A 24,962-nucleotide genomic window follows, 5' to 3' on the forward strand; every position below is an offset into this window, starting at 1 on the left:
ATTTGTAGATAGTAAACATCAGAGGGTTTGAAGATAGTAAATACCACAGGATCTGAAGATGATAAAGACCAAAGGATTTCAAGTTCATAAACACCACAGGATCTGAAGATAATAAACACCACAGGATTTGAAGATGATGAAGATCACAGCCCCAGAGTAGGTTCACCGGTCAGTGAAGAAGGCAGGACAAGTTGTACCCAGAACAGGCAGACACGCACAGGTCCCAATGGTTTACATAGAGGAGTCATGGACCGAGAGGATAGCACAACCCTCACTGGACAGATGGATAAGATAATTAAATGGGATCTAAAGAAAAGAAGAAAGGGGGAAGTCTGTCACATGCAGTTCTTGTGCTACCCCCACTCATACCCTCCCCCCGGCAAGCGGCACCCACCTGAATAGCAACTCGGCCGTGTTACAATAATCCATGGAGGTCATTAGTCCATTGCAGGCTGCAGTAGTCAATCGATCAATCAATCAATAGATTTGTAGAGCACTTCTTGTCACCCATGAGGGTATCCAGGCACTGTAGTAGTAAAGACATGAGTGGAGTAACACCTCAAGGTCATAGGTATAGCCAGATGGGCACTGGTGAAACATGTAAGATCTTGCCTATTGTATCAGAAGGTGCAGCAAAACAACCTGCTGCTTCTTTTCCACAACATCAAAGGACACAGAAAACACAAAGTACAGAAGTACAAGTTAGTTCCTATTCTAACTTATAATGAACAGCACTACAAAAGGCGCAGGTGTCTTTCTGCAATGCCAATGACCACAGCATAACGTAAGAGAAGGCAAGCACAAGACAGCAACCCAATCAGTGTTTTGCATTTTTTTTTTATATAGTGCGAACTGGACCCGAATGTATACTGGTTATATTACACAAGGTCACATTCCTTTTTGCTAGTGTCAGAAATTGGGTCTCTAGTAGGCAGAGGCATATCCCCTTGTCCAGGAAGGCACCACAATCCTAGTCAGGGTAAGTCAAAAGACAATCCAAATTATCCTGTGCCCACCCTCTGGTAGCTTGGCACTGATCAGTCAGGCTTAATTAAGAAGGCAATGTGTAAAGTATTTGTGCAATAACTCATACCGTAACACAGTGAAAACACCACAAAAATACACCACACAGGTTCAGAGAAATATAGATAATATTTATCTGAATTAAATAAGTTAAAAATGACAAAATCCAATATGCTCAAGTTGAGATATCACTTTTTAAAGGTTTAAAAGAGTCTCAATCCTTAAGAATCAGTGGTTATATCTCTGTAACAGACAGTACCTGGGATGTGTCAAAAATAACAATGGACGGAGCTGCAGAGGAGGAGATGCATTGAAAAATATGGTGCTGCGTCAGATTTTCCGGCGCGGTACAGGTGATGCATTGCTTCTTTCCACACTGCAAGGAGGTGCATCAATTTCCAGGAGCACAGCCTTGGTTCCTCACTGCAGTGCTGGGATATTTTGACGCCCAGGAATGATGCATTGAAAATCCTGGACACTCTGGATAGAAAAGAGCAGGTAATGTGTTGATCCGGTAGGTGCTGTGGTGATTTTTCAGCTGTGAGGCAGGCAATGCGTCAGATTTCCAGTTGTGGGTCAGTGCGGAATCGTTCTGGTCAGTGGTGCAGTGATTTTCCAGCCATGATGAATGTGCTGCATTGATTTCTGCAGCATTGCATTGATTTTCCGACACACAAGGATTTCCTGAAGGGGTGAAGTCTTTGTTGGCCCTGAGACTTCAGAAACAGAAGGCAAGTTCAATCCAAGCCCTTGGAGAGCACCTTAGGAGGAAGGCAAAGTCCTTCGAGCAGAGTCAGGAGCACCAGGCAGCAGAGCAACAAGCAGGAAAGCAGTCCTTCAGCAAAGCAGTCCAGATGAGTCCTTTGGGCAGCCAGGCAGTCTCTCTGACAGAGTCCAGGTGTAGGTCCAGAAGTGTCTGATTTTGTGGGGTCAGGGACCCAGTTTATATACCTCTAAATACCACTGATGTGGGGGAAACTTCAAAGAGTGGTTTTGAAGTACACAAGTTCCCCTTTCAGACCAGTTCTGTCTGCCTGGAACCCTGTGAGAGGTTATCATTCATTTGTGTAAGGGCAGGCCACTGGCCTTTGAATTATAAGAGAGAGCCCTCCACCCTTCCTGCCCAGGAAGACCCATTTAGTATGCAGTTAAATGTAGATGTGACTGAGCGCCCTGTCTTTATGGCTGTCTGGGTGCAATGCCCAAGAGGAGCTGTCAGCCAGCTCAGACCAGACATGGACTAGAGAAAGGCTGTAAGGTACAGATGGCAGTAAGTGCAGAGAACTACCCACTTTCTAAAGTAACATCACAAAATAAAATGATGGACGGAGTGTTGAACCTTTTCAAACACTCACCCCCAGTCACAGATCTGTGTTTAATCCATTGTTATTTTGCTTGCCACGTCACCCCAGTTCAGACCCAGCCATATGCAAATCAGTTTTGACCCTGTTCCCTATGGGAGCAGTCCAGCCCGAACTGCCAAGCCAGGTCCTCCCTGGACAGGATTCAAGCATCCTGGGATCGGTTTCAGGGTATCACCCTTCATCAGCTAGGCTAGCTTGAATTCAGTGGCACAGCTAGTAAGGGACCCATGTCTGGGAATACCCTAGCCACTTAGGGTGTACAAGACAACATCACAAAATAAAATGATGGACGGAGTGTTGAAACTTTTCAAACACTCACCCCTAGTCACAGATCTGGGTTTAATCCATCGTTATTTTGCTTGCCACGTCACCCCAGTTCGGCCCCAGCCATATGCAAATCAGTGTTGACCCTGCTCCCTATGGCTTTCTGAAAGTAGTATTTCTAAAATAGTAATATTAAATCCAACTTCACCAGTAAGCAGGATTTTCTATTACCATTCTGGCCATATGAAAAATGACAGAGCTACTCCTTCCAGATCAGAATCTACCATTTAAAAGTATATGAGGGCAGTTCTATTACTAGTCTATGAGAGGAGGAGGGCTCACAGTAGTGGAAAACGAATTTGTGAGTTTTTCACTACAAGGACATATAAAACACATAAGTACATCTCCTGCCTTTTATTTACATTGCACTCTGCCCTATGGGTTACATGGGGCCTACTGTAGGGGTGACATGTGAAGAAAAAGGGGAGTTTAAGGCTTGGCAAGTAGTTTTAAATGCCAGGTCGAAGTGGCAGTGAAACTGGAAGCACAGGCCTTACAATGGCAGGCCTGAGACATATTTAATGGGCTACTTATGTGGGTGGCACAATCAGTGTTGCAGGCCTACTAGTAGCATTTAATTTAACGGTCCTGGTCACCTCTTGTGCACTTTACTAGTGACTTATAAGTAAATTAAATATGCCAGTTAGGTAGGAACCAATGTTACCATGTTTAGGGGCGAGTACATATGCACTTTAGCAAATATTAGCAGTGGTAAAGTGCACAGAGTCCTAAAACCAGCAAAACCGAGGTCAGAAAAAGAGGTGGAGGAAGGGAAAAAGTTTGGGGTGACTCTTCAGAGAGGGCCATTTTCCAACAGGTAGGCATAGGGAGGTTAAGCGATTTGCCAGAATCACAGGATGTTGGGCCAATGCAGAGAGTCAAACCTGTTTCCCAGGTTCAAAGTTAACAACTCTGGCTGTTACGCCTCATGTCCCTGAAATCTGAAGCAAGGACTTCTTCATATCTTTGCTGGCTGCTGTTCATGCTTGTGGTGTCAGGTCTCTGTGAGCGGTAGATCTGACACGATCCAGTTCACATCCACTCTCATACTGAGCTCACCTTTCTGGTCTCGCCTATGATACAATCTTTCAGCTGCCGGTAGTCGAAAGCCTGATGTGCACTATTTGCGGAAAAACTTTACCATGAATGGCCCAATTCACAGTAACAGAAGAACAGAAAGTGAGCGGCTGTTGTTCATAGTGCTCTTGTTTAAATGCATCCTTCTGACAAAAATTGATGTGTAGATGCATTTCGTCTTGAATTATAGTGCAAAATGAAAGATTTGCATTTTGTGTAATTGCATGTAATTGTACAGTAATTTGGCATAATTAGGCAAAAGCAAGTTGCGTGAATTTCACACACCCCTATTGAGATTCATCACCATCTGACTCTGTGGCAAGAGGTTTCTTTCCTATCACAATAGATGCCCTAGGCACTTGTGCATGACTGCTCAACAAGGGCCTGATTCACAAATGTAAACTTACACTTTTATGTGAGTTTACATTTCATTTGGAATTCATAAACTACTATCTCATAGTAAGTTTACACCTGCGTAGACTCTGCAGTCAGGATGAAGAGCTCTGCACATAAAAAGTATGACATGCCTATCTTTTTATTTGTGGAGTTCTCCGCCCGACGGTGGAGTTGTAAACTTACTATTAGATCGGAGTTTGTGAATTCCCAAAACAAATGTTTGTGAATCAGGCCAAATATGTTTAAATTAACTAGCAGCTGGGCCGCTGCAGTGCTAATGGCCCCTGTAGCTCATCTACTGAGAACTTAAAGAAGGGATGCAAACTTTCTCTAAAACCTTCACTGGTACAGGGCCAGTTTTGGGTTGATACACTTTACTCATTCTGTGCCTTCCTGGATATATTCACTGACTGTTCTTTCTTTTGCATGTTGACCACATGGACTGCCCTAATAAGTTGCAGGTTCCCTCTCCATTTCAACATAAAACAGAAACCTTGCCAGCCTGGCTTCAGAAGTGCAATGGATGCACAGGAAAGACCCACAAAGAAGTGAAGGGATGATTCACTCAGTCATTAAGTTCCTTACTCCATGTTGTAGAAGGAACTTCAGCCACATGTTCCTGCACCAAATTATTTGTCTTTTTTCTGTGCAGGGCATGAGCCCAGAATTACTAGAGCTTGGTGCCAGTGCAAAGCAGCTAAAACTGATGCAAAGTCTCACAAGGGTATTCATTACAAAGAGCAAAAACCCCTTGGTGCGGTTTTGTCTCGCTTGGCATCAGGGGGCATTACTGGGGTGCAGAAGCTCAATTACCCCTGGCTTTTGACGTAAACACTTGTCTACGAGGACAGCCAGACTGGGCTTTACATCAAAGTCTTAGGCCTCCTTGAAGCAAATGATACCGAAGGGAAATGCATTCCAAATGCAAAACAAATCTGCACACTGCACATGCTGTGCACAGAAGATCCAATGCACAGGATCCTTCTGAGTTAGTCTAGGCATAGACATTTGTACTGGAAGTGTACACCTCCAGCACAGATCCTATGTTCCCTCCAGTACAAGTCCTACGCTAGACAGTGCACACTCACTTCATCACACAAGGCAGCCGTGTTGAGCACCATGTTGCAAGGGTGTCTGCGTTGGCTCCAGGCTCCTCACCTGTTGTGGGGGTGGGTACTGGAGCATGCCAAGAAGAGGAGAACACAGCCCAGTGGCCTGTAGTGATGGAGCTGTACAGGAAAGGCATGACGTCATTTACCCTGTATGTCCGCTAGTCAGGAGTTCAGTGCCTACAAGTAATCGTGGGAGCTCGAGAAGGCCCCACTCCATGTGCCTTTATTGACCCCGCCTATGCATGCACGAGCTGCGTGCACCTGCAGGCATTGGTCGCTCGTTCATTAGATCAGGGCCGCTTCTTCTGGCAGAGGGGAGCTTAAAAAAATAGTAAAATGGAGAGGGTGGAAGAGGGAATCTAAAGAGAAAGTGCTCTGAGAGGAAGAGGAGAGATAGAATGAATGGAAGGAAGGAGACATTTTGCATGGAGATGAAGGTAGCGGGCTGGTTTTATGTTTGCTAGGGCTGCTTTTTGTTCTCCTGTCTGGCCCTGGCATCCTGGTGTAGGACATTGTGGGGTATCTATAGTTGTCCAATGCACTCAAGCTTCAGAGCACCCTTGACCACCTCCAGTATGTGCTCCTTCTTCAGTACCCCCTGACCACCTTTAGTATGTGCTCCTGCTTCAGTACCCCCTTGACTGACTCCTGTATGTACTCCTGCTTCAGAGCCTCCCTGACCACCTACAGTATGTACTCCTGATTCAGAGCCCCCCTGACCACCTTCAGTATGTGCTCCAGCTTCAGAACCTCCTTGACCACCTCCAGTATGAGTTCCTGCTTCAGTGCCCCCTTGACCACCTCCAGTACGAGCTCCTGCTTCAGTGCCCCCTTGACCACTGAAAGGACATGCCCCTGCTTTGATGCCTTGTTGACCACCTCCAGTACACGCTTCTGCTTCAGTGCCCCCGTAGCCACCTCTAGTACGTGCTCCTGCATCAGTGTCCCTTGACCACCTCCTGTACGTGTGGAGCAGCTGAAGGTGGATAGAATGTTGTAGGGGTGGGAAGTGGGCATCTGAAGGAGGATAGAATGTTGGGGCTGACAGTGAGGAAGCTGAAGGCAAAAGAATGTTGTAGGGGTGGAGAGTGGGGCAGCTGAAGGTGGACAGAATGTTGAAGGAGCGGAGAGTGGGGCAGCTGAAGGTAATAAAATGCTGTAGGTGTGGAGAGTGGGGCAGCTGAAGGTAATAGAATGTTGTAGGGGTGGAGAGTGGGGCACCTGAAGGTTGATAGAATGATGTCGGGGTGGAGAGTGGGGCAGCTGAAGGTTGATAGAATGATGTCGGGGTGGAGAGTGGGGCAGCTGAAGGTGGACAGAATGTTGTAGGGGTGGAGAGTGGGGCAGCTGAAGGTGGATAGAATGTTGTAGGGGTGGGGAGTGGGGCAGCTGAAGGTGGATAGAATGTTGTAGGGGTGGGGAGTGGGGCAGCTGAAGGTGGATAGAATGTTGTAGGGGTGGGGAGTGGGCAGCTGAAGGTGGATAAAATGTTGGGGCTGACAGTGAGGAAGCTGAAGGCGAAAGAATGTTGTAGGAACGGGGAATGGGGCAGCTGAAGGTGCATAGAATGTTGAAGGGGTGGAGAGCAGAGCAGTTGTTTTTGGCCTTCTGTCAAAAAAATAACAGGTCCGCACTCAAAGGGATTTTTTCTTGGCTGTGGGATGTGGTCAGAGGGTGGATGCAGGCTGAGGGCAAAGATCCTTTCACTTCAGATGGGTGGAGTTCTTTCTGCTCCCTTCTGCTGATGTACGAAGGCTTACAGTAGCGGGGTGCAGGTGCTGCCCGCAACTTCTGCAGCTCTTCAGAGGTCTCAAGGTTCTGTGTTTCTGAAGACCGAATTATTGGGTCCAGAGTTTGAGGAGTCAATAATCACAGATCTGGAGACAATGGAAAATATGTATCCACCCAGAGCCGCATCTCGGGCGATACCGCTCCGAGCAACTCATAATGAAAATAATAATGGTGTCACCCACTCAGATCTTTTTCTAAAAATCTGCCAGACCCGATGACCTGGAAAATTCAGAAATGAAAACCCAGATTTAAAAAGAGTTTGCGTTCGATTTACATTGTTAATGCTACCCAATGCAAAGTGTTCTACTGGGACTTACACAAACACACACATCATGATTTGCGGTGGTTTATACCCCAAAGTAACTAAACATAGCACAGTACTTTGCAACTAGGGGGGTTACACGGGTGGTTCATGGGTGTTGCCATGTAACCACCCATTGGCATTGACACAAATCCCTATCTACAAAGAATTTTAAAAAGTTGACCAACCAACTCACACCGTGCCACTGTGCGCCGCATGATATTGGCTCCTTTCACACAATCACCCGGTGAGGAGCCAATATCCTTTGGTGGCATGGAAGACAAGCTGGAACACACTCTTCGGAGGTGAAAGGAGAGGAAGGCGGGGACGGGGCAGAATTACCTTTTCAGGCAGTTCTTGTCATGAAGCTTTGCCCCTCATGGCCACGCCCCTTTCTCACATGGCAAATTTTATTTTCAACTTGGCAGGCCTGAGAAGGGGATTTGCACCCGAATTCCGCATCTCCCTGAGGCAGGCGTAGCAAGGAGAAATGTTTTAATTTCTCCTTGTTTTACCTCTTTGCAAGTGTGCTGCATTCTACCGCACAGGTACTAAGAGGCAAATGCCTTAAGACATAGTTGTTGAACAGGAAGCGGCCCCTTCCTGCAGACCAACCATCCTGAGTATAAAACTGACACCCTTACACTATGGTACAAGGATGCGTGCGTTGGCGCATGGAAGCCACAAGTGCAGCAGCTGAACCAAGCCACTACTAACTTAATATGGTTCTGCTCTCTCCCATTCATGCATGCCATGCAACACAGCAACTTCACTTTCTGCTCTGCATTGCTTTCATTCTTTGTAAACATGACCCGAAGTGTGGGCTCAGGCTAGCCTAGCTTGTTTGCATTCAGCTGGGAACTCTGTGGCACTTCTTTGCTTCAAGGAACTCTTAGAAGTACAAAGACGCCTGTTTTGCACATGTGTTGGTGTGGTGGGAACCAGCAAGATTTGTCTGATGTTTGAACGGAAACCATGTGTTACTCTCCCTGGGACTGAGCTGCACCCTCTAATGTCTCTGCCAAGAAGTGCTGAAAAGCATTGAGGCACAGCAACAAACTTCTAACAGGCACCAAAGATCAGTCACAGCATTTTATGCACTCCAGTGTTCTGTACACAAATCAACACAAAACTCGTCCATGCGCCTAGAAGCCTTCATCACTGCTACAGCCTCTGCAGTTCATCAGCAAGTCCTAAATATATGTAAGAAAAATCACTCACTCCATTTTTACACAACTAAAGCCATGAACACCTTGCTAGCCGTGTGTTAGATTCAGGGCCCGCTTTAGTATTGGTGGCGCCCGGTGCAACAATCTTTTTTTGGTGCCCTCCATTTCCTCCTCCTCCTCAGATTCCCTCACTACCCCCCGGCAAAAGTGCCCCTCATCCCTCCATAGCCCCTCTCTCACATACACTTCATTTGTGCTGGTAAAGCCTGGCTTTACTAATCCACTCAGCTATCCACATAAAATATGGATCTGTGCTTTGCAGCAGGTATATTAACCCTCTGTGCTACTTTATGGCGACTCAAAACTGCCACTAGACAAAGCTCTGATCTTTCTCCCTAGCAGGAACATTAATCACAAGAGGTATTTTGACAATGTTATTGCTGCCTGAAAGCTGGACACATAAGGAACTCTGTTAAACACAGCACTTCCATGAGGTCCGTGCTCTCCGTTGAGATCAGTACCCCCATCCAGGTCACGGTCACACCACCCTAAAGTCATCCCTGGCTAGATTACTTCAACAACTTTCTGGTGAATTCCCACTTCCAAGCCTCCCCCCCACAAAAAAACTCTTTCCCTACACTGGACAATGCTCTCAGCATTGTGACAAGAACCCTATAAAGCAACACAACATCCTCATGCCTACCTCATCCTAGCATCATAATTGTGGCTGTATCTCTGCAAAACACAAGGCTTTGTTCAAGCTGGTAATAGTACAGTGTCTAACCTCAGAGTACCTTACCATCCCGATACCCTCCCAACCACAACCTAAGACCTGTCAGATCAGATGTCCTAACTCCATCCAAAAAACCTCTAGACTCATGTGCACTGGAAGGAGGGGTGAGGTGTGCTGCAGAACCCCAAAAATAACCATGCTGGACTTCAGAGTGTGAATGAGTATAAAGCACTCAAAGGCACAGGTCAAATGTCAGTCCAGTCTTCTGACAAATTGCTTTTAAAATGGGACTGGTTTTAAATACTTATAAATTAACTGTACACATATCTAAAAAAACAAAAAACTGGGAAACACAAATGAAGCACTTTTTTCCAATTATGAAGTGTGATGGAAACAAATATTTTAATAGGATCAAAACAAATGAAGACACTTTACTTGGTGATGCGCAAATGGCAAATATTCACTGAAACATAATTTCCACATTTCGTTTGTGCGCTATATAGTGTTATCAGTAAAGCCGCGTGAAAAGGCAGCAGTCAGTTTGATGGAGAATGTGCTGTCTGTAAATGACACTGCGCCAACACATGATGCTTTGGTAATATATTTGTGACTGTGTGCTCGTAAATGCACCACCGTAGACATACTACACCCCCTACCACTCTCCCGCTGAACTGGCGTGGCTCATTTGCAACACTTGCTCTTCGTGTGATGCTTGGATTTTCAGAATCCCTATGACTTCAGTGATGTAACATTGATTGCAGCATCTCTGCTCTGAAAACTGTTCCAACACCTCTCTATAGACTCCACTCCTTCCACCTCTTAGGACCTCACCGCTCTCCTCCCACTCACGTCAGAGCTGACCCTTCACTCGTGGACCTCAACAGCCTTGAAGAGTCCAGGCCCACTGTCCGACAGTGAAGAGTCCAGGCCCGCTGTCTGACAGTGAAGAGTCCAGGCCCGCTGTCTGACAGTGAAGAGTCCAGGCCCGCTGTCCGACAGTGAAGGGTCCAGGCCCGCTGTCCGACAGTGAAGAGTCCAGGCCCTCTGTCTGACAGTGAAGAGTCCAGGCCCGCTGTCCGACAGTGAAGAGTCCAGGCCCGCTGTCCGACAGTGAAGAGTCCAGGCCCGCTGTCCGACAGTGAAGAGTCCAGGCCCGCTGTCCGATAGTGAAGAGTCCAGGCCCGCTGTCTGACAGTGAAGTCCAGGCCCGCTGTCCGACAGTGAAGAGTCCAGGCCCACTGTCCAACAGTGAAGAGTCCAGGCCCGCTGTCCGACAGCGAAGAGTCCAGGCCCGCTGTCCGACAGTGAAGAGTCAGCTGCCTGTCACTGTGCATTCACCCAGTGTATATATGTGCAGCTCCTGGTGTAGACACTACAAAGGACTTGCTCACTGGAGATGGAGACCTTTGGTAATATGTGTGTCTCTGCTTCCCACTTCCTCGTCACAGGTACCTAGCCCATGCTCACTTCCCGCCTACTCACAGATTAACATAAACCCACACCGTGGCTCATGTTAGTGTTCTGATGTTTTTACATCATTTTTGGTTGAAACACTATGAGCACAGAGGACATAAATACATAAATCAATAAATAAGTAAATAAATAAATAAATGTTTCTTTCTGTCCACTTCCAAGCAGTGTCAGAATCTGCCACAATTACTCAAAGTCTTACTAATTTCGAACACTGGTCTTCATCTTGTGTAACATATGAACGCTGAGGGCCTGATTTAGAATTCAGCAGATAGGTCACTCCCTCACAATGGTGGTGGATATACTGGTCGCCGAAATCCAAATCCCATTCCCAATCCTAGATCATCTGCAATTTAAATAACAGATTATTTGGTCAGGCCAGGTAGCGCAGTGTAGCCTAGAAAGAATCAAGGCCGGGAACACCTCTTTCTGATATTCTGATAAAGTGGTGGAAAAAGGAAAGATTTTTCTCATGAAGTTTATTTAGAAATAATAGGCAGCAATAATTATAATATTGTGGTCTTAGGGACAAATTATTTTCATAGAGACAGTAGCCGTGGGGCTCCTGGGGTCTAGGAACAGCCATTGTGGCAACCTCTTGAGATAAGGCTCTCCATCGTCCATATTCAGCTTTAAAGCATTTTCTCTCGTCCAAAACGCAGCTTCTGATAGGGAGTTTTAAAAATTGTCCTTTGTGGAGATATTTAGTCATCTAAGTCAGTGGCTCCAAAACCTGTGGTCCGGGGACCCCTGGGGGTCCACAAAGCCCCCTTAGTGCGACTGCTTAGAAAATAAATTAAATAATATTAACAGATTAGGTCTCCAGCTTTCAGTAAAGACTCGTTGGGGGTTACCCAGATTTCAATAAGGATTCAGTGGGGGTCCCCAAGTTCCAATAATGGTAAAGTGGGGGTCCACAGAAGTCAAAAGGTTGGGAACCACTGGTCTAAGTGAATGAGCAGTCAAGGAGGTATTGTGATACGTGGGTTGAAAGAGGGCCTGGGCGAAATGTAAACTACACTGACATAATTTGAATAATTTCAGGAATTACACATTAAGCCTGTTAAGAATATTCCCAACATTATGTCATCATGCCACTTTGCGTAAATACATGCCATGTGTGATAAACGTACCATGAATGCACAGAAACAACAGAACACAAGCAGCTGATGTTTGCAGTGCTGATTTTTGCAATATTTTATTAGTGCAAAATGCAACGGACGCATTTCATGATAAAGTATACCGCTAAAGGGCGGATTTGAACTTCGCACAATTTCACTTACCCTTGCTGAAAATTCACAGAATTACGTGAAAGCAAATTATGAAAATTTAATACACCCCTTGTTGGAACTCTCATTAGGCTTTTAGCAGGCACTAGCTATGAATCTCCTGGGTAGAGATTGGCTGGCAAAGAGCCGATAAAATGCAGTGAGATTTCTCCAACGTGGGCGTTTGCAGGTGCTCACAACCACTCGAGGTGAGAAAGCTGCCACTGGAGTAGAAAATTTACTTGAGCAGCAACAAAATCAACTCAAGACGCAGAACCCTTTGGCGTGCCGCGGGGTGCCATTGGCGCTGATTTTGCAGTGTGGAATGAGCTCCTGGTGCTAAAAATCAGCATGAGCAGCTCAACTTGCCTAATCCTGCCCTCTACAGAACTGTGTGGAATTTTCAACTAAGTACGCGACATTCCAAGGAGTGAAGCTCTGCGAGATCCGCCCATACCTGGATTATACGCTCCTATTCTTGTTTCCGTGGCCATAGTGACAAGTGACCTGATTAATGATGATGAGACAATATGTGCAGTAACTCCTGTTGACGCAAATATAGCAGTTACGAGCTTTGTGATTAATACTGGCTGGTCAAACCTGCCAATATTTATCAGGAGAAAATGCTCAGCATTTAGCAGAACAAGCAGATTATGGTGCGTGAGCATAAAAATCAACCTGCTACTCCTCACACACTCATCATTACTCGTAGTGAGCGTCTATGCAGCAAGGACATGTCCCCCACTTTCCTATATTGTTGTTGACCCATATGGTACATGTGCTGCTGTATGATAGGCGCTGCTCTTGACACATTCCAGTACTCTACGCCAGATTAGTAATATTCGTACTCAGTGTTTTGCATTATTATGGTCTCGTTCTTGCTTCTATGCTCCCCAAACTAAGTGGGTGTTAACTTGTTTCTGTGAGCGCTGAGGTCAAGCCTCCAGTTGCTACTGAAAACCTTTCCCTTGGCTGCTGGGAGTTCCCTAGGGCATCCCTCCCTTGACTGTCAAAATGGGGACAGAGATCCAACCAATGGGAGAATAAGTGGAGCGCAGCCCTTCACTCTATTGGTCAAACTTTGTCTCAACCACGCCCCACATTTTACAGCCTGGACTGGATTGGTCCAAATGTCTCTATGGGCGGAGCACATATTATTGCATAGTTAGTCTATTTAGAGAGAACATTTTATTCTTTAGACATGCATTTGAGCAGGGACAAACCAGAATGTATGTGTCAGCAGATCCTGGGCACGATCTCAGCCCCGTTGGTTTATTTGTAGATATCGCTCCCTTATGAAGCTGGCGTGCGATTAATTATTTGTAGACCAGGTGGATTTGGGGTATTTGCCAACTGTTTGGCATTCATACACCTCCCTAAGCTTTGGCAGAGGTCCTGCTGACCACAGCCTACAACTGCCATTCAGCATTTAGCGTGTGGCCCTCAGGAACCGGTGGGTGAGGGCCGGGGTATTTGGGGCAAGAGAGCAATAGAATGTGTTGTACATTTTGTGTTGTTTTCTCCTTCACTGGTTGCCGGTGTACATTGTGGATGCGTCTGTTCTTCCTTTGACCCCAGTGGGACTCACTAACTTACATTGCAATAGAAATCCAATACACAAGAAGGGGATCTAGTTTGTTGGGCTTTTTCCAATATTGTATTTTACTCAGTGTTTTAATGGAGATATGCAAGTGCAGGTACTCACTCTTTGCTTGTGAGAAGTTCAAGTACTCTCCCATTAAATGAACTGCAGCAGTACTGAGAAGTTCAGGTACTCACCCATTAATGAACTGCAGCAGTACTGAGAAGTTCAGGTACTCTCCCATTACATGTAATGCAGCAATGCTGAGAAGTTCAGGTTCTCTCCTATTAAGTGTAATGCAGCGATGCTGAGAAGTTCAGGTACTCTCCTATTAAAAGAACTGCAGCAGTACCAAGAAGTTCAGGTACTCCCCCATTAAAATGTATTGTAGAATGCTGAGAAGTTCAGGTACTCTCCCATTAAATGTATTGTAGAATACTGAGAAGTTCAGTTACACTCCCATTAAATGTACTGCAGCAGTGCCGAGGAGTTCAGGTACTCTCCCATTAAAATGTATTGTAGAATGCTGAGAAGTTCAGGTACTCCCCATTAAATGTACTGCAGCAGTGCTGAGAAGTTCAGGTACTCTCCCATTAAATGTATTGTAGAATGCTGAGAAGTTCAGGTACTCCCCATTAAATGTACTGCATCAATGCTGAGAAGTTCAGGTACACTCCCATTAAATGTATTGTAGAATGCTGAGAAGTTCAGGTACTCCCCATTAAATGTAATGCAGTAATGCTGAGAAGTTCAGGTACTCTCCCATTAAATGTATTGCAGAATGCTGAGAAGTTCAGGTACTCTCCCATTAAATGTATTGTAGAATGCTGAGAAGTTCAGGTACTCTCCCATTAAATGTACTGCAGCAATGCTGAGAAGTTCAGGTACACTCCCATTAAATGTATTGTAGAATGCTGAGAAGTTCAGGTACTCCTCATTAAATGTAATGCAGTAATGCTGAGAAGTTCAGTACTCTCCCATTAAATGTAATGCAGCAGTGCTGAGAAGTTCAGGTCCTCTCCCATTAAATATATTGCAGAATGCTGAGAAGTTCAGGTACTCCCTATTTCAGATTAAAGAAGTTCAGGTACTCAGTACCAGACAGTTCCTGCCTATTTAAAGCACTGATTTTACTTACACAATATGGATGTGATTATACAGTGACTTTTATTTGGTTTAAAGTCACTTTCGCAGTATGTGTTTCGCTTTTCTGCACACTGCTGATCGTTGTGTGAACTACATGGTCATGTTTGATAAAAGTAGGTGCAGTGGGTTGTGTTACATACATAAAATGTTGGAAAACCTGCGTCCAGGACATCGGAGTGAGGGCTGGGTTCTCTACCTGCCTTTTAATAAAGACGTCAGGACTGAGTGCGGTGATTTGGGCTCATCACAAGTCCATAAAGAAGGCCATGGGTTCAGTGGCGTAGCGTGGGTTGTCAGCACCCGGGGCAAGGCAAGTAATTTGCGCCCCCTAACCCGTGGATTTTAGCACTCGCGAGTGTGAGCGCGACCCCCCCAGATGTTGCGCCCGGTGCGGCCGGCCCCCCCTGCACCCCCCACGCTACGCCACTGCATGGGTTTATTCTCGTCAGTCGCAGCCCCTTCATGCTGTTGTCTGGTCCCAGGCGATGACAGGCGCTTGTGAGTCGAGGGAGCAGTGCCTGGGAACACTGCTGAAGAAAAACATTTAAATGTGGGACTTGAGCCAGACCCAAAATATGTTGATTTGATATCTCTCTTAATGTTTTTAATAATGAATGTGTTTGGATGTGTGTTTTGAATTGCCTTGTTAAGTCGAGTACTTTTAATGGCCTAAGGGTTTGTAGTTTCATGATTCTGTGTGATTGCACATTCCCAAGCAGTACATGAAACAGTGTGTGATGCATCAGTTTGGCCTCCCCTACAAACGGATTCTGCGGTTGGGGGGGGTCAGGGCATCATACACAACACATGCACATTCACATACATGCTGACTGAGGCCGAAGCGGCCAGGGGACGTGAGAACGACGTTCCCAAGCTTAATTAATTTGATCAAAACAGTTCCCATATTTTTCATTTAAAAACAGTTGTTCTTGAATGCAGCCGCGACTCGCGGGAGGAAAAAGGGGTGGGGCGCCGAGGCGTGTGAAGCCGGGAAACAACAAAAAAATATATAATAATTTTTTTAATACGTACCTTTCTCGCCGTGCCTCACCATTCCGATCGGCTCCTCTGGCTGCCAGTACTTGCAGGCATAGGCTCCCAGCCTGCCCCGTGCCAATCCTAACGCTGCTCTCATGCTGCTGGCCGCATGACAGCAGTGTTAGCATTGGACAGAGCACCCTGGCTGGGCGCTCAGAGGCAGAGTGGAAGTCCCTGCCTGCTGTCTCCAACCCGGCAACACAGTGCGGATGGAGAGAGCCTAGTACGCATGTGTGTATGGCTGGCCCTAGATGGCCGGCCAAACATACATGTGCATTGCCCCTAGGTCCCTGTCACACCCCATGGCCCGCCCCTTTTACAACAAAAACATATAAATGTAGTTTATAATAGTTTTGTTGTAAACGTTTTGCCGCTGCTGCTGGCGGGGGCGACGCTCCTCCAGTTTAGCAGAGGAGCCGCCCATGGTTGAATGGTTGACTAACGTAAGAGGAAAGTTCAGAAGTGTCAGTCTCCTTTACCATGAAGTGAAAGGACACTCATCTGAGGAAGACACAAACCTTCTCTCTAGTGTGCCTGGTGCCTGAGAGAAATGTAAATCTTATCTGGAAAAATCGAAGGCTTCTTGGGAGCCAGTATAGGTTTGGAATTAGAATCTGGACTTTGACCTTTTAGAGGAAACCTAAAAAAAGGTTTGCACTAGCTACAATCAGCACACACATACTAAAAACATAGCTTTTGAAAGGACTGTCACATGCAAACAAAATTGTTTTCCACCTTTTGCCTATATGTAATCTGTGTAATATATGCTTTAAACTATTGACTTACTCCGCTCACTGCGCTTTCAGTCGCAGGTTTGTGCCTCTTACAGTACAAACACACCTCACTATTTCCCTAGGGCGCTGACCAGGATTTAAATCAGTCACCGTCCGGGTACACCCACAGATATCTGACGTGATCACATTAGCAATCGAACTGTCCTACCAGTAAACTGCATTTCCCACAGATGAATTTAAGTTACTTTTCATTAGAGGTGTGTGCATTATATTTGTATGAGATTACCTGCAGGTCAAAGGATAACAAAATATTTACAGAATATTTTTCTCTTTTAGCTGCATCTGTGACCCCGCCCCCACACTCACTGGCCACGCCCCCATTGTACTCAGGATCACGGTTTCCATACTTATCATTATGCACTTGGACCGCTGCATCTGGACAGAGATAGGTGCTTTTGGACAGCCCCCTTCCTACCATTTGCTGCTGAAGTTCAGCTGGCTCAGTCATTGGCTAACAGGCTTGCCCATCAGCGATGGTCTCAACCCATGGCATTTTGCCACTGTTTACACCTTTGAAAAGAAGCCCACAAACACAAATGTGCATGTTTATCGAAAACACACACAGTGCATGACAGCGTCACCTTGCTGCACTGCGTGACAGGGAAAGGGCAGGAATGTGCCGTGTTTAAGGAAATACTGTGCATTCCTGCCTTTTCCCCTGTGCTGACGCCCTTTTGGCAACCTAGCACCAACAGAGGCACCCTTGCACCTTGGTACAAGGGTGCCAGAGTAGTATGCAGGATTGTTTTTGTGCAGGAGGGAGCACCTACCTGCACAAAAACAATCCTGTGAGGCATATTTCTCTTTCTGCATGTGCTGCAAAATGCAGCACACTGAGAATTAGGAAGTAACGAGGACAAATAAATATATTACTCCTCGCTACGCCTCCCCTGAGAAGCCATAGCATTTTGGCGCATTCTCAGGTCTACAACTTCTGGTAAATCTGGGAATGCATCAAACCCATGGATGTTGCATTGGAACACCCCATGGAATGCCTCTCTGGAGAAAAGTAAAGCAACACACCACTTTACACTGAGTTGCTTTAGTTGAGATTCATGAAGCCACTCAGGGTCACACAAGGTAATCTTGCATGGCTTTATTAGTCTCATTTTGGACCTGATGCTCTTGCACCGCGTTGCGTGATGCAAGAGCAACTGAACCTCTCTTGTAAATATGCCCGAACTGTTTTTGAGCATCACTGTCAAACAAAGCGCACAAGTAAGCGACTTTCTTTGCAGGCCTGAAGAGGGTGTTCAGGGCAGTCAGCCCTTTGTTGAGTGTAGGCACTGCTGCACGGGATGAGGTACTTTCACTTTCTTAAGGTTGCAGTACTTTCACTTTCTTAGGGTTGTGGTACTTTCACTTTCTAAGGGAAGCAGTACTGGAGTACTTTTAGTTTCTTAGGGATACAGTACTTTCACTTTCTTAAGGATGTGGTACGTTCACTTCCTTAGGGATGCAGTACTTTCAGTTTCTTAGGGATGTGGTACTTTCACTATCTTAGGATGTGGTACTTTCACTTTCTAAGATATGCTGTACTTTCACTTTCTTAGGATACAGTACTTTCACTTTCTAAGGTATGCTGTACTTTCACTATCTTAGGATGCAGTACTTTCACTTTCTAAGGTATGCTGTACTTTCACCTTCTTAGGGACCAGTACTTTCACTTTCTAAGGTATGCTGTACTTTCACTATCTTAGGATGCAGTACTTTCACTTTCTAAGGTATGCTGAATTTTCACTTTCTTAGGGATGCAGTAATTCCACTTTCTTAGGATGCTTTACTTTCACTTTCTAAGGGATGCTGTACTTTCACTTTCTTAAGATGCAGTACTTTCACTTTCTTAGGGCTGCAGTACTTTCACTTTCTTAAATTTCTTAATAAGATATGTCTGGCTGTGTGTCCAGGCTGGTTGTGCAGCAGCAGCAGGACCTGGAATGGCTGAGTATATTGACAGAACTGTAAACTGTAACACCTAACTCTGCAGCCAAGGGGTGCCACTTAAATTAAGTTAATTTTGTTTATTATTTGTTATTATTAATATTTACTATTAGATTATTTTGTTTTCATTATTGTCTATATTGAAAGTGATGCATCAGCTACTTTATAGGACAGGGACATAGACCAGCCTCAAGTTGAATAAAGAACCCGGATGTTGCAGGTCTCACCTGGGAACAGGAAATAAATGTATTTAGGTGAGTGTGTGTGGGGTGCTGGCTTGTAGCAAACCCGTCCCTTCACGTGTTAGGGCGCTCACTAACACAAGGAGGGAGGTGGTGGGAATCTAGTGCCTGGAAGGCTGTGAGTTTCCTTGGAATTCCTCTTGGAGGGCTCTGCTGTTGTCGGAATCCCCCCTGGAGGGCTCAATGCTGTTGTAAGTGTTTGTCTGGTGTGGAATAGCTCAGGTTTCTAGCTGTGGGCTGGTCTGCCTTCACTCACCTCAGGATGGATTACACATTGGCTCTGAAAGTGGTGGGACAGGAGGGGGATTCATTTAATACATTGGAATGTACAGCTCATCGAAGCCCGGGGGGACGTGGGGAGGTGCTATGTTCTGTCCAGGGTAATCCTGCACCGACTTCTCACTAATGGAAACCTCATTCCAGCCCTGAGCCACACCTATTGTTCGCAAAAGTATTTAGACAAATTGACTATTTTTTTTTTACATCTCTGCCTGGCCCTCCCTGTCCCACTCTGCCCTCGGCCTCACTGTGACTTTCTGAGTCTGCTCTGAGACCTGAAACATTACTGCCAATGTTCAGAACTGGCTGAACTTTCCTCAACATGGGACATGAACTGTTTATTCGTGAACGTCAGCATTCTTGCGGGGTAGGACATTGGGGTGTTGCGTGACCTTTGAACTCCCCCTGGGAGCGCCAATGGAAGGCTTTAGCGGTCCTGCTTATGAATCGGGGTGAGGGGGCGCTCTCGCGCCCAGCTGGTCACAAGTGCCCTACACCCAGGTTTTCCAGGTGCTGAAACACTAGGCCTGATTTCACTGGTTGGAAAATCCGGACAGAAACAATGCTTCAAGATGGGACGGGGTCTGAGGGAAGAAGCACGACCCCACCCCTGGCCGGATGCACCTCAGTTCACCAACACAGGGGTAACGGAAGTGACATCACACGCCTTTTCATCTTTACTTTCACTCACACAGACATGCCTACACAAAGACATTCACTCATACACACAACCTCTTTCACATCAGCACACTCTCACCCGCAAGCATGAACACAACATACATTTAAAAGTGTTTTTACTTACCTCAGCTACCACGGAGGGTCATGTTCAGCTAACTGTACTCCATTTTTATTACACTAATAGTGAGTAACATAATATTCACTGTTAATGTAATAAAAGGTCTGACTGAAAACAAGGAAGTGGAGCCCAAGCAACCTCCATAAGGACGAGCTGCTACTGTGTCCTGGCACTGTGTTTGCCACCTCTGAGGACAGGGGTCGCAAAGGTAGTGTCAGGGGTCACAAGGGGCAAGGTGAGGGTTGCAGCTGCAGCCCCTGATGACCCCCAAATGACGTCCATTGCTGCCTGCCAGTCTGGTAGGGTAGACAGATCCCTGCCCTAGCAGGAGTCACACCTGTCAACTGACTCGCTTCCCATCCCCGCCCTGCACCAAACCGCACACCCACTTGAGTGCTGTACAACCAAAGTCCATGCCCTTTTTTTTAGTTCCTAAAACTTGTGGTGCTAAATGACACCAAAAAATTGAGGAGTAAAAAAGTGCATGGACATAGCAACCTCAAAAGAGGCAGGCTGCACAGAGACACAACTCAACTAGTCTTCTCGCAAGTGTGCATGCCTGTGTTTGCATGCATTAACACGTTAAATGCCGAACCCACTGGAGTTGCCACTGGGTGTTTCACCTTTGTAGTTGAGCTACAGACTCACTTGTTCATTGACTCTCTTAATCCGCTGGCTGCAGCCTCAACAAGGTTGTACTTGGAGTGAGATGATGGGTGAATGATGTGTGCTTTCTCGATCTTTACTGGCGAAGGCTCTGGACCTCAAACCTGTGGTAGGACACACTCCCACCAAAGTATCGGTCATCCGTGGCCTTGACTTTTATTGGGTGTCTCCTGCAAACACAAAACAGTGATGGAAACAGTGGTCTCAAATGTTCTCCAAGCAACCAACAGTGGCTGAGATTACTTCCTTACAGCACCCTGTTGTTTTTGCAGTAGGCGCCCTATCTGTGACGGGGAGTCCCAGACGTGCTCACTGTGCTATAGGACTCAAGCTATAGCTCACTGCCGAGGCTTCAGTGGGTCAAAACTGGTCTGAGGTTGCTCTTGTTGCAATCTGGAGTGGATCTGGGGTTGCAGTTCTGGGTGGACTATTCTTATTGGAGCAGAAGCAAGACTTATTTGCATAAGGCGGGTCTCTGTCTAGAATGGCACAGTGGGTGAAAAACAATGGTCTAGAATGCGGTCCCAAGAGATGGCCACTGGATGAGATTAATTCAAGCATTTCTTTCACCACTTTGTTGTTTTTGCAAGTAGTGCTATGAGTCTTAAACAGGCACAATGGTGCTAAATTAATGCAGCAGTTTATATTGTGGTATATTGCGAGGGCCACCCACCAGTGAGAACAGGTGATCCTTCAGGTGATTTCATAAGCACAGATGAGAGGGAATTAATTGTAGATTTCGGGGGAGGGGATTCCACAGTCAGCACCCGGGCAGGAGTGTCAGCAACCATCCCATTTGTCTATAAAATTAACTGAATTAATAAGTAAAAAAACACAGGCTGTTTCTTGTAGTTGCCAGAAAACTGAAAGTTCCTCATAAGGTATCGATTGAGATCATAGGCGGAGGACATATAGGTGCAGGAGGCGGGATGCTGCAGCATCCCCATAATGACCACGTTAGGAAGGTGACATACCAATAAAGATGCTGTTTATATCATGTTGCACATGCAATGTGTTGAGAGAGGTTAAATGTCAGGTACGTTTTCTGACAACTTGCTGCTCATTTTTTTAAAGGAATATTGGTGTTTACTTTTTTCTGACTGCTAAGTGAGAGGAATTTATAAAGTGAACTGTGTGACTGTCTTGCTGGGTGCATGGAGTGTGAAAGGCCAAAGGATGGCATTTTTCCTAACACACAGCAAAATTGAAATACATGTAAATGAACTGTACAAATATTTCAAAATGCATCAGCAGCGTGAAAACCACAAATTAAGCCCCTTTTAAATTCTGATTTGTGATTGAAACAAAGATTTTAATAGGATAAAAAAAATATCAAGACCCCTTTATTTGGTGACGCGCAAATGAAAAATATTTACTGAAACCGGATTTCCACACATTAGTGTTGGTACGCTGCTTAGTTTTATCACTCAAACTGTTTCTCTGTCCAAATCTAGCGGCCGTTTCAATGCAAAATGTGCTGTTGGTAACTGACAGTGCACCACTACAGGATGCTTTAGTAACATACGTGTGACTCTCTGCTCCAACATGTACCACCAGCTACACACTACACCCTTATCGCTCCCTGTTGAACGGGTGTGGCTCTCTCCCCACATTTATTCTTTGTGTGATGCTTGGATTTTCACTGTCCCTTTGGCTCTGGTGATGAAACATTGATGGCAGAGCCCCCATTCGGAACACTGTATCAGTACCACTGATTTAGATAGATAGAAATCCCACAGAACCTTAACTATTGGTGTTGCTAACATCCCAAGAAGGAAGGATCTTTTGGATAACTGTATTAGCATCATGCATGGCATCCTAAAAAGTGCCCTACCAATCAGAATGCTGTGAATGCAAGCATTAATAGCAGTTGCTATCTTGATTATAAGCAGGGCTCCCGGATTTATGGTGTTTATTTTTTTAACATTGCCATCTGTTTTTATCCGTATCTATTCTTTGGCCATCCTATTGGTATTTTTCCATATTTATTTTGTGTTTTGGACAGATGAGGTGATAACTTGTATTTTTCCTCATTTATTTAGTGGATAAATGTGCACTCATAGTTTGATGCCTGTTAGGTTTTAGCACATTACACATCCACAGGATAGCACAAATACATGCTGAGATATGCAGTAATTTAAGAAAATCTAATTCAGCTTTGTAACTCCCCAAGCTGCCAATATGTACGGCTATTGGCCTCAAATTCCTTCATCTCAGTTTGGAGATAACTCAAAAGAAGCTAAAGTAGCTGTATTTTTTCACTTTTAAAAATAATTACAAACGGGAAACACAGTATTTTATGTCTGCATTTACCTGTAAAAATCAGTAAAAACGGAAAACAGGCAGCCTTAGTTATAACTTCAGCAAGAGTGGGAAGCGGGGCTAGAAGTCAAGAGGGATAGTTAGCCTGTGTGTCGGCCCCTGCTGGCTGAGGATAGGGGCGGGTTCTAAATGTCACATTACCTGCATGCTGTCACATAATTACAGCTGTTATTCTCCCTTCCCCTATAATGCAACATTGCCTTACCTCTGGCCCATATTTATGCATTGCAAAATTAAATTAACGACCTGAGCAAAGGCCAAAAGCAATTATTCAAATACGGACAGTAGATTATCACACCCTTTCCCAGCTTTTATTCAGTTGAACCTCTCTTTCCTGCCGTTGCAGTGCAATTTAATAGATGTGTCCACCTTTGCCATGAAGCCACTGAGAGTGTCACAAAGAGACTCCTGAAGATGCTAATGAGGGGGTCTTGAGGCAGTCCAAAGTGGGGACAAAGCTAAAGAAGGGCAGAAGGTGGCTGACATGGATGCCAGATGTTGGGGGACACCAGTTGGAGCGAGAGTTGGAGCGAGAGAGACAAAAAGGTCCACAGCCAGTTTTACTAGAATTAGTGATGAGGGGGAACCCATTGTAAGGAAAAAAAGAAAAATTAGATCTCCCCTCGTAATTGTGTCGGGAAACCCCTACGAGCAGCCAATTAATTCCGCCCCCTGGAATGCTTACCTTAGTACAATCTCAGGTGGTTTTGCTTCTTCCCCCTTATGGGCCTGGGTAAGGAAACTCACAATGAATTGTGGGAAGAGTTTCAGCCTCTGTTAACTACAATCCTGAATTCAGCTATTGTCCCACTTGTAAAGAGGGTAAGTACCCTGGAAGCAGCTATCTGAGAACTTTCAACGAGGATAGTTCCGCAATCCTCTAATGTAGGTGTCCACCAAGCATTTCCCGGTACTTCTGAACATGAACATAACATGCTAGTACACTGCACTTTAGCTGTGAGAGACTCTCAGCCGTCACCGATACCTCTCGAAGGAAGGGAGATCTTAAACCCATGAGTTTAAATAGACCCCCTGACAACTCAAATTCAACAAAACCCCATCAGACTCTAAATCTACCCCCTGGGTGTACTCCTGATGGGGCAATGCTAGCTGGCATTCCCTCATTTCAGGTCCTAAGAGAAGAAACTTACATTGAGTTAAAAAATAAAGGGGGTTATTCTAACTTTGGAGGAGTGTTAATCCGTCCCAAAAGTGACGGTAAAGTGACGGATATACCACCAGCCGTATTACGAGTTCCATAGGATATAATGGACTCGTAATACGTCTGGTGGTAAATCCGTCACTTTTCCGTCACTTTTGGGACGGATTAACACCTCCTCCAAAGTTAGAATAACCCCCAAAGTCTGTTATTGGCTGGCTCAAAACACTAGTTTCAATCCCAGGGAATATGATGTTATCCTGGTGAGAATAGTTGAATGGATTGGCTCCTCCCCTAACTCAACACAAGGTGACTACATAGTGATAAACTGCAGATATCCAGAGTTGGCCCATCGCTTGATAACTTCTGGTACACGCCTTAATACCGCAAGTATGGACGCAGCTATATGTGTTTTGTCTTTGGATTATTTTACCACCCAGTACAGATTAGTATGCATTGGCAAACTATAAAACATAGTGGTTTTAGGTCAAGGGCAATCTTTCAGGACGCCCCCCGCTTTCGACATCAAACAGATTTCCCCCACTTTCCGGCCTGGACTGTCTTGATTGACTCAATGGTATCATAGGTTTGACAGGGAAGTCTCCTGATCTGATGATAACATAATCTACGGATGCTTATTCAGATAAATGCCCTTCTGTGGAGGACGTTGTTGATTTTAGCCACATAGGACCACATGGTATTCCACAATTGCACATGTCTAAAACTCCCAAGTGAAAAGAGAGGCTGCCACTCAAGACATCACCACTATGGCCTGAAGTTGACCCACTTTGTGCAAATCTAGTTTTGCCGGTTATTTATGATCTTAGAGGACCCTCATGTGAGGGGTCACCTGTTACAGTTGAGCCAACTGGGATTATTGCATGTAAGAGTCCTGTAAGAGGAGCCAACCTGACTAATTGTTTACCTCTTGTGATTTTGTCTCTATGGACAGAGATGTTTTATGGGATA

The 24,962-nt window shown here is 45.4% G+C and overlaps 1 protein-coding gene across 4 annotated transcripts in view; it reads left to right on the forward strand.

Annotated features, from left to right (window-relative positions):
* LOC138303562 (kell blood group glycoprotein-like) overlaps positions 1-24,962 on the forward strand; it is a 265,259-nt gene that overhangs the window by 39,377 nt on the left and 200,920 nt on the right. The gene's annotated exons all lie outside the window — the stretch shown is intronic.

This window comes from Pleurodeles waltl, chromosome 7 (genome assembly GCF_031143425.1).
Source record: "Pleurodeles waltl isolate 20211129_DDA chromosome 7, aPleWal1.hap1.20221129, whole genome shotgun sequence".
Taxonomy (NCBI): Eukaryota; Metazoa; Chordata; class Amphibia; order Caudata; family Salamandridae; genus Pleurodeles; species Pleurodeles waltl.